At 49.8% G+C, this 9,323-nt stretch overlaps 1 protein-coding gene across 2 annotated transcripts in view; it reads right to left on the reverse strand.

Moving 5' to 3' along the window:
• LOC126547453 (protein FAM13B) overlaps positions 1-8,768 on the reverse strand; it is a 149,606-nt gene extending 140,838 nt beyond the window's left edge. For both annotated transcript variants that reach the window (XM_055062992.2, XM_055062995.2), the window contains exon 1: positions 8,491-8,768. The gene's annotated coding sequence lies outside the window, so the exon portion shown is untranslated. The remainder of the gene's footprint in view (positions 1-8,490) is intronic.
• Positions 8,769-9,323: the final 555 nt, after the last annotated feature.

Consider the following 9,323-nt stretch of genomic DNA (forward strand, 5'->3'; position numbering starts at 1 on the left):
GATCAACTTAATTGCGTCACGGCTGTTGATAGCAGAAGCACGGCTACGTATTGTCGACTGCCAGTGCCCGCCCACCAGGCTTACCACAACTGCCCACAGGCTGTAGAAGAAAAAGAAAGTATGTTGGAGGACAAAATTTACGCAATGATGAAAGCAAACATCAGCCACGCTGTCCTACTGTGTCATCGGCCCAGTGCAGTCCAATTCATTCTTAAACAAAAGGGAGAAATAAAAGGACGGAAATATTGGACTGTTGGGGCGCTATCACGCAAAGCTATTCCAAACTTTCCTATTCCAATTCTGCAATCAGCCCTCCAAGATTGGTAAAAAAAAAACACTGATTATGCATGATTTGACCGAACGAAAGAAAAATAATAATTTCTCATTCGACGCCTTTTTCAGCAAAAGAAGGTATCGTTTAACAAATTGCTACTGTTGAAACTTTTTCGGGCTGCACTCACTTCGCCTGTCTGTCACGCGACGTCAGAAAACCGCGACAACCCGCCAAAACCGCGACAACCCGCCGGGTCAAAGTGACGTGCACACGTTAAAGACACATTATTAGGCCGAACCGAATTTTTTTCTGAATAACCGCAGACTTCCCCGTTCCGAAAGGAATAGAAGATGGCTGCCCGCCGACCACTGTGGCACTGGCTACTCCGAGCTACCGGGGTGCATGAGTTTATTTGCGTATAATAAAATATTTTGCGTCGCCGTATAACGTTATCGAGACCTTTCGGCACGTATACGACATTGCTCTGCCAACTATGCTTTGCTGAGGATCCGCTTTAGCGGAATTTTGAACATACCGTTGCCCCTTGCCGGAATTTTCAACCAGCCACCGCAAGCTAAGTAAGGGGAAGCATGCCAATCGTAGACGCCGGCACTATATACTTCCACTACTTCCACTGCGCTGGCTCGGCCCAATCGAAACTCTCTCCACTTCAGCGTGCTCCTCGCCTCTTCTCAGCTATTTAGATCAGAAAAAACTGCTCAATGTAGGCAATTTTATTCGCTTTGAAAGCAAGAGAAAGTTACATCCTACAACAAGGAGCGCGTTTCATTGGGCTTTTCAAACAACGCTGTGGGTTACCACCCAATGCTTCCGTCGGTGGTTACGTAAATTTGACGTCAGCAGATTGGAATAGTTTTACGTTATAGGGCACTTGGTGGCCCTATAACGTAGAGAGGGGAAACGAAGTTTAACGAAATTTGAGTCCAGTTTGCTACCCTACACAAGAGGAGATTGGGCACAACATGCAGATCGAGAAAACTATCCGTCAGACTCGTGCGCACACAAGGTGTCGCAGCGCACAAAATAAACAAAACGCCCACACAGACCTGATTTCAATTATACCAGCACACTATTCCGTTAATAGAGGTTCAACTGCTTTGGCAATGTTTGTCACTCTTCTGATCAACTGAGACGACCTGGACATGACCTTCACACTCGCCATTATTCACTCACACAGCCAGAGATGTGGCGGTTCTCGCGGGGAATATTTCCGTTTATCGGTGCTCCACATTAAGGAGCAGCTGCTTCCATCGCAGGAACCGAAGGCAGCGGAAGTGGTCAGTCTCGAGAGCGCTTCCCGTGATAAAGCGCTGCTGTAAAACCCAGCGGCCACACGTACGGCCGACATGGCATTTCTTGAATTACCTTCCGAAACTCCTTCCCAAGAAAACTATATGGCCGCGTGAACTGACTGGGTCGTGCGAGACAGCCGTTTGAAGTGAGGCCCGCGGGACCACGGGAGCTGACGCAGCACAGGTGCGCCTAGCGCTGCGCGAACACCACACAGGCTAGCTCCCATATTCTAGCTGGTGCAGCGTGGAAGAGGCATTGCACTAGGGGGAGCCTTCATGGCGGTCCGCATGGAAGCTCACCCTGCTCATGCCGCAGGCGCCCTCTAACCCGTGGCCCCGCTTTGTTTGGGAAGCACACAGTGTTGCCAGACGCTAGCTTCGCCAGGCCTCGGTTACACAAACGGCCGCGCATAGCAGTCAAATTCACGAGCACTTTAAGACCAGCATCAAGTTTCAAAGCTCAGGACTCAACTACCCTGCCGACGGAAAAATGTGTTGTAGTAACGAAATCGTTTGGTCAACAAAATGAAGTCCCGGAAGAGGAGTCGACACTCGGTTGACGTATTCGCGGGGAATCGATCGGCATGCTGTAAAAATGCAAGGGAACCACGATATCATGATCCCAGCTATACCATACAAAACCGACAGGCACTCTACGCGCGACTCAGAAACGTGGAGGCCCGCTCTGACAGTGAGAAGCTGTCGTGAAGACTCTCCATACGACCAGTTCAGCAACGCAGACTCGCCCCGATAATAGCTTCCTCTAATGCCAGCGATGAAACCGCAGCAAAACGCTTTTAATTCCGCGACTTTTTTTTCCTCTTGCACACCCGTAAAGCGACCTTGAAACACTATTTTGCTGTGAGTTGCAATATTCTGTAATCTTTCGTCGATTCCGTATGCCGTCATGGTCGCTCTTTTTCTTCGTCGCGGAAGACGAAAACCGCTACATTAGCCGATCTCTTCGCACGAGGGAATACAGAGCGCGTTCAAAGCGCATCGCCGAGAAAGAGATAAAAAGTGCAGCACGGTTACGCGTGACTGGCCGACCATCTCGAGCGGTGCACCGCGGGCCGGCCCCCCGTGCCGTCCAGCCTGCTTAAAATAACGCGGGCAACGAAACCGCTGCAGCGTAGACGAAAAGCTGCTTCGGGGCGCCCCTCAACTATTCTTTCCTGAGGTCTTGGTAACGGCAATGGTAACCGTGACACAGTTGGACAGCTGCAAGTTACGAACACTGGCAACGCGCTGGAGCAAGGCTGCAGGCTTAAGTCACAAGTTCGCGCATCCCCTCATATATCTTGCAATTACCACCGATGATGGTGATACGCTTTATTAAACCACCGAGCTTTGCGGTGGTGGAGCTGCTGCGCGGCACTGGCAGCCAAAGTGCTGCTAAACGCTCGCTGTTGCGTCACACTGCGTGCCTATCATCGAGGCAACGGCGCTCGTTCTTCTTCAGAAGGAAGGAAGAGGTGAAAGGCAGAGAGGTAAACCAGATTAAGTGTCCGGTTGGCTACTCTGCACAGGGGGATGGGGTAAGAGACAGATAAGAAAACAAGCGAATATTAAAATATAAAATAAAAAAAAGCAACGGAGCAGTTCGCACACTCTATAGTTTTTCAATGAGTCGTTTCCTTAAAAAGCACGCTAGCTCTTTTAAGGCTGTTCTGAAGTGGTTGCCCTTGTGCTGAGCTTCAAACATCCACTGTCAACTTTGACATCGCCATGTCAAGCCAACTCGCCCAACTATGTGTACGAACCTCCAAAGTTCCACGAAACTGCCGACCCCTTCCCGTTGGGCGAACTGAGGAATCCGGTGGCGCGCCGCACCAAGACTGCTGCCGCGACGAAAGGGGAATACGACGAGTGTGACGTCACCACCGGCCCCGCCTCGTTCCTGCCGACGACGTTTCGCCAAGGGGATTTAATACAAAACCGGCCGATTGTTAAGAAAGAGAGTCGCCACCAGCCGCCCCGTCAGCCTGGTGCGCTCTTAGCGCTGCTTATATGCTATTAACTGCTCTATCTGTAAATACTGTATAAAGCTTTTCGTCTCCACTTCATCTACTCCAAGAGTCCGTCTCTCGTCCTCGACTCCGAGTCGCAATAATGCGTAGTTACTGTTGGCGCGGGCCTTGCTAGACCCGAAGATTTTGGTTTAGATAATTTGCTACCCTGTGGCCTCAATTTCAGTGAGTGCGAACGTCGGGGGACAATAATCAACGCCAGTCTATACACATATAGTAAGCACACTGCCGGGTAGATGGGCCTCCCAGACTTGAAGTTGCCCACAAATTTCCTATACCCTTCATCACTACATCTAATCCTTTACCACACTTGACTGCGTTTCCTTTCCTCTGAGAAGGATGATGTAAGAACCTTTTACCAGCGCTATTCTTTAAAGCCTTTGTAAATACTTCGAGAACCGCTGCGTTGCCGCCTTACAGTGACATGATTGGCAACGCCGCGCGAAGGATGGCAGCAACGGATTAAAATTAAATGAAGAAAATCGTTGTATCTGGGCGCTGGCAATACGGCGCGTAGCATTAAGCCGTGAACTCGACAGCATACCTCTGGTATCAATAATAGGCAGCACTTGCAGGTACAACGACGCGTCAGCACATAGGTGACAGTGTTGTATCGTTTTAAAGGGACGCCGAATACAAAAAACGAGTTCAGCTGTGTGAGTTCAATGACCTTTCTCCAATGCCAAGAAAGCCACTCTCACCGTGAGATGAGGCTCGGTATATCTGCAAGAACGAAACATTGGTGACGTCGCCTTGACCTTCCCGCCCCAGCTCGACGTGACGTCATTGATTTTTGACGGCGTCCGCTTTTTATTAGTAAAGACAGAATAATTTTAAAAGAGCCAAAGAAAGTTTCGAAATCTTTCACTGGGCCACAACGGCCTAAATACGAGTAAATGCTTTGAAAGTTGTGCCGTTCCACGAACGTACCGGCGCTGGCACGAAGAAAAAAAAAAAATGAAACTTCGACCTCCACCTTCTATACTAATAATCAACCTCATATCGCGGAGAGCGACTCGGACAAGAGTCGTCACACAATAAACTTCCCTTCTTACCGCGAAATTATTGTTAACATTGGTATTTTGAAAGCATTCTCTATCAGTCGTAAGTGATTTACTGCTAGCAATTTCCCTGTGATTTTTCTTGAATGTTGCCTTACGGCGTGTACACAAAACGAACAAGAGAGACGAAATGGTGGAGGGAAGAAAGGGGGGGGGGGGGGACGAAGCAATGCTCAGGTGCGTCTGAAATTACGCCAGCATATTGGTCACGCTCGTTATAGGGGAAAGGTTGCGGGACTTTCCGTAGTTTTCCCTAAGTCTTTTCCCAAGAGCAGAAATCACTCACCTACCTGCCCGTGTCCATGGTAGACTGCTGTCGTGCCAACCGTTTCTACGTTACTTACGAGCGGCTTTCTGCATACTATTTTATCAAGTAAACAGTACAGGAGTGCCTATGCTGCTATAATCCCTCTGTGTTTGCCTTAATTATCTGAAGTTTGCACCACTGTAATAGCTCTCGTGGGAGCAGAAGATACAGCTGGTTGATGATACGAAAACTGTCAACATGTCATTGTATTGCGAGACGTTATTAGAATGTACTGCACTTAACCCCTCCCCTCGCTCTCCTTTTCCAGTTGAATATATACGTTGAATTACCTCAATTATGAACAATGCCGTCTACGCTTTTTTTTTTTTTTTGCACTCAGCGTTTTAGTATTTAAATGAAATGTACACTCTAGCGCGTGCGCTTAGCTGATCTAGCTTTGCGTCGTAAAAACAACACTCGGTTGACGGCCTTGTGAAAGCAATCTGAAAAAAAAAAAAAAAAAACTATCCGTGTGAATAGCTAGCTCCTCGTTACTGGTGATAATATTTCCTTTGATAAGTTTTCCCGTGCATGGCATAAATTGACTGGTCTCTGGACCCTTAGATCTTAATGGCTACTTGTACTGGGGACATGCAAATCTTGCAAATGGCGCTCCAGATCTCCAAGGCCTGACCTTATGGATGACTTAACACCGCTGAGAGCCCAACCTGTAGACTACAAATTCATCTTACTCCCTACTTTACTCCCAGTATAGGGTAGCCAATCGGACATTTACTCTCGTAAATATTGCTGTCTTCTCTCCCATTTCTGGTTCTCTTACCTATATTTTCATTCGAAGCCAGCCTCCTTGCCTACCACCTGCCCATACGACCACGCCAATCGCGTGCACACGGCCTGTGTATGTACTTTTGACGAGCACAGTGCACCTGTGGCTTCAAACGCTAGTTTATTTCATAGCATTTGTCAGTCAATACAACACCTGTCTCACGCCCGCTATAAGCTTTTACTGGCGACGTGACGAAGGCGGTAGTTCTAAAAGAGACTATAGTATGCGCCTTCATGCAAAGTACTCTCACATATGAAAAAAAACAAAACATCCTGGCATATCTGATGAGTTCCCTCCCCCCACACACACATACACTTTCCAAACGACTAAACAATAAATCATATGATTCATATTCTGCACTAGTGCCCGCAGTACTGTGTGCAGAAACTCTGATTCGGCACTGAACCATTCGGCTGAATGGCCTCTCTCGGAAGCAATAATTCTGCAACAATTCTGCAATTCTGCAACAGGTCCGAAGGCCTTGCAGCCATTAATGCGCTTATTACGATCCACTGGACTGCGCGAACGCCAGCAACACTGCTTTCTATCTTCGCTCCGTCTTCCGAGCCCCATTTTACTGCACCTCCGTGCAGGGTAGCAAACCGGAAACACACATTTGATTAACTGCTGTATTTAATATCTCTATGCCTGATAACTTGCAGCTTCCCCTGCAGCTAACCGGCAGCACTTGAGACCCCGCTCCTGGTTCCTGAAAGAAAACGGCATGTCACCCGATTCAAAGTGGCATATACACGTCGTGCCAAAGCCTCACCCGCTAAGCACTGCATACAAATTTAGATATAATCAATCGTTTTCTAGGTCGTGCTCTGAGCCATGGCCCTTTCCTGCGCCTTCTTCGATCCCTCTTTGTCCCCAACCCGCCTGCGGTCGATTGGCCACGAGGCGAATGAGAAGAGAAAGGGGTCGAAAGGGAACGAGCTGAGTATTTGGCCACCGAGGCCGGTGAACTCGGGCCTATTCTGAAAGTAAGGTGGCAGAGAGGCAGAACTGCGCGCGCACAGTTGTGGATTCTCAAGGGCCCTTGAAGGCGAGCAAATGGCGTAACCTACGCCGCACTGTGGGATCCCGAAGGAGACTAGAAGGGATCTTCACACGGTCGTGGCAAGCCTTGGAAGGGTTGCCGTAAAAACATTGTCCGCGCGCAAATGTCCTGCGTTTTTGACGATGGCGGTGACTTGTCTTATTCTAGTTTTGTTTTTCTCGACTAACGAATTTCTTATTACTTTCGATCTTCATTGCACTGTACAAAACATGACACATTGAGGGTTCCCTTCCCGATGTTATTTTTTTTATGCTCACTGGAAAAGGAGAGCGAGGGGAGGGGTTAAGTGCAGTACATTCTAATAACGTCTCGCAATACAATGACATGTTGACAGTTTTCGTATCATCAGGCGAACAATTCGTGACTAGTGGGCGCAAGTTGATCAATGTTGATCTGACAAGCTAAAAAGCTTGTAGACGGCTGCTCTGCGACTACACTCAATGACGGGCTGGTCGATAAAGGCGCATTCGCGACAAAGAGATACGCAGCCAGCTGCTTTCGCAACGCGTGACCAGGTGATTCTGATCAGTCATCGACAGCAATTATTGTGGTCACTTTCCCTTGCTGTCCAGAAGCGAGAGCTGACACGGGCCACACAAAGGCAAATATAATGAGTTAAATAATTGACAACAGTCTGACGAACTGCCTGGAAGTGAGTTTTCTTTTCTTGAAGCTTTAGGCGATTAACATTGCTTACTGCGCCCGTTAATTCTACTTACTTGGTCTTATCAGTATGGAAAAAAAAGAAAAGGGAAAAAATAAAGCTCTAAGGTTCTTGTCTTAGTGTGATATCGCTCGATAATAAAAGGCCCTATCACGCCAGCACTTCTTCCTTACCACCATTTATTATTATTATTATTATTATTATTATTATTATTATTATTATTATTATTATTATTATTATTATTATAGCGTCGATCGTTAATGGGCCGCCGATGGGCGATTGTCACCAGGAGTATTGCGCCCGTTATTGCCTTATAACGGAATCTCTTACGGGCAGCAGACCCCAGGGACGAGGCCTAGCAAACGACCTAGGGCATCCCTATAGAGCAGCCTTAGCAGCAGGTCGCTGCCCTGCCGTCCTCGTATGCACGCGGCAACGCAACGCAACCCAACAGCTGTGCGAGGCTGGGCGTGCCGGATTCATATCCGGCTTTGCCAGCTTCGGGGAGCTCCAACAGGGCGACCCTGCCGTTGCGACGGCTGCCTATCTGTCGCTTAAACAGCCTGGTAACTCACGGCGCAAGCCGCTGGCACAGACAGCTCGAGAGAACGGCCGCGGAGGCAAATATCGATTTAGCCGGCGGCAATGCGTCCGCCGCCAGCCCAGAGAGGAAAAAGGTCGTTCGTCGTCAACTGGTGCGCGAGAAAAGTAAAACGCGCCGCGACCTTATATAACATGGCCGGCATATTGTTTTCGCGCCGTTGGCGACACTGCCGGAGCCGCACGTGCTGGAGGCCCGGCTCCGCGGCTGTCTCACACCGGCGCTGCTTCGGCTCCGCAGGGGGTCACAACTGGGCGCGCTGCACTGTTTACCTGTCATTATGCTGTGTTCGCGCGCGATTCATGACGTGCGCAGCGCCGCTCAGCACCGGCCTGTTGTAGTGCAAAAGGCAAGGTACAGAAAGACGCAGACACAAGAAGAAGTACTTACGCTTACTGACGCTGTCGAAAGGGTGAAACTGGTGCGAAACTCAAAATTACAGGCTAAGCTAGGTAATAGCTTCGCGAAACTGCTTCTCCACCTCCGAACGGCTCCCTTCAGCGGAGCCGTCGGCTAACAACAGTTCCTACCCGCAGACGCACTCATCTCCATCGCCGGCTGCTGCTGGACGTGCGAAGCACGCGTCGTCGTCCTCGCGCACAGTAGAGAGCCGGGTCGCCGGCTCCGCGTACGCCTTTCCTCGTCGCTCTAAAGATGGCGGCTCGCCGCGCCGAAGCAAAACAAATCTCTCTCCCCTCCCCCCACCGGCGTTTTTCTTCGCCGAGGGGCGGCGCTGGCCGGCGCATGCGCGCCGCGCAGTTCCTCCACGCTTCAGCTCCCAGCAGCTGACTCGGGAAGGGACACGAAGAGCGGCGAGGAATTCGGCAAGGGAAAAAAATCGAACCGTTTTTCCTTGCTCCTGCACTGTGTGCCGCCCGCCGCCGCCTGATGGTTCTCTTGTTTTGCAAGCGCGCCTGGGCGCGGAGAGCGGACGAATCCGTGTCCTAGTTTCCCGCGTCGGCGTCTGGGAATGGATACGGCGGCGTTTTGAAGTAAAAGAGAAACGAACCTGTTGTGTTTCCTTTGAGGGCGGATGCGGTGACATGAGCGGCGGCGGCGGCGGCTGACTGGACACAGTGGCGAGGATCCCCTTTGGTCAAAAGCATTACGCCTACGCGGACGGCACGGGACATGCTCGTGTCAGCAGTGTTCAGAGGGCTAAGGGCGGTCGCAATATCTCGTCGATGTCGCTCTTAACCTTTTGTAGCTGGTCGTCGCGATTT

This window comes from Dermacentor andersoni, chromosome 1, assembly GCF_023375885.2.
Source record: "Dermacentor andersoni chromosome 1, qqDerAnde1_hic_scaffold, whole genome shotgun sequence".
Lineage (NCBI taxonomy): Eukaryota > Metazoa > Arthropoda > Arachnida > Ixodida > Ixodidae > Dermacentor > Dermacentor andersoni.